We start from the raw sequence: 1,571 nt of genomic DNA, 5'->3' as shown, positions 1-1,571 counted from the left end.
TTTTAGGTATCGATTATTGCCTTCTTAGATGGATTTGGTGCCTTGGACATGAGCTAGGACCTTAAGATTCTGCATGAAAGGAGGACTAGCAGCCGAGTTGCACGGGACAATATGAAAAGTGTTCATATGTAGTAAAAACCTGAGAAATCCGTCCGTTTTCGTCATTTGTTATCGAATCGCCTTAAAGCCAGATCGTCACTTGGCCGCTCTTCTCTCTGAAACGGCTGTACTTATCGTCTGCAAAGCTATGTGGCGTGCTGCGGTATGCGGAGACAATAAAATCACCATAGTAGAACACAGATGAAGCTTCTAAGTTGATGTAATAGCCAGTAAGAAGTAGTACAATTCAAGTTTTAGGTATCGATTATTGACTTTTTAGCTGGCTTTGGTGCCTTGGACATGAGCTAGGAAATTAAGATTCTGCATGAAAGGAGGACTAGCAGCCGCGTTGCACGGGAGAATGTGAAAAGTGTTCATATGTAGTAAAAACCTGATTAATCCGTCCGTTTTCGTCATTTGTTATCGAATCGACTTGAAGCCAGATCGTCACGTTGGCACCTCTTTTCTCTGAAACGGTTGTACTTAGCGTCTGCAAAGCTATGTCGCGTGCTGCGGTATGCGGAGACACTAAAAGCACCATAGTAGAACACAGATGAAGCTTCTAAGTTGATGTAATAGCCAGTAAGAAGTAGTACAATTCAAGTTTTAGGTATCGATTATTGACTTTTTAGCTGGCTTTGCTGCCTTGGACTTGAGCTAGGACCTTAAGATGCTGCATGAAAGGAGGACTAGCAGCCGCGTTGTACGGGAGAATGTGAAATGTGTTCATATGTAGTAAAAACCTGAGAAATACGTCCGTATTCGTCATTTGTTATCGAATCGACTTAAAGCCAGATCGTCACATTGGCCGCTCTTCTCTCTGAAACGGTTGTACTTATCGTCTGCAAAGCTATGTCGCGTGCTGCGGTATGCGGAGACACTAAAAGCACCATAGTAGAACACAGATGAAGCTTCTAAGTTGATGTAATAGCCAGTAAGAAGTAGTACAATTCAAGTTTAAGGTATCGATTATCGACTTTTTAGCTGGCTTTGGTGCCTTGGACATGAGCTAGGACCTTAAGATTCTGCATGAAAGGAGGACTAGCAGCCGAGTTGCACGAGAGAATGTGAAAAGTGTTCATATGTAGTAAAAACCTGAGAAATCCGTCCGTTTTCGTCATTTGTTATCGAATCGACTTAAAGCCAGATCGTCACATTGGCCCCTCTTTTCTCTGAAACGGTTGTACTTATCGTCTGCAAAGCAATGTGGCGTGCTGCGGTATGCGGAGACAATAAAATCACCATAGTAGAACACAGATGAAGCTTCTAAGTTGATGTAATAGCCAGTAAGAAGTAGTACAACTCAAGTTTTAGGTATCGATTATTGACTTTTTAGCTGGCTTTGGTGCCTTGGACATGAGCTAGGACCTTAAGATTCTGCATGAAAGGAGGACTAGCAGCCGCGTTGCACGGGAGAATTTGAAATGTGTTCATATGTAGTAGAAACCTGAGAAATCCGTCCGTTTTCGTCA

Source organism: Schistocerca gregaria, unplaced genomic scaffold, assembly GCF_023897955.1.
Source record: "Schistocerca gregaria isolate iqSchGreg1 unplaced genomic scaffold, iqSchGreg1.2 ptg000224l, whole genome shotgun sequence".
Taxonomy (NCBI): Eukaryota; Metazoa; Arthropoda; class Insecta; order Orthoptera; family Acrididae; genus Schistocerca; species Schistocerca gregaria.
This window is presented reverse-complemented; position numbering follows the sequence as displayed.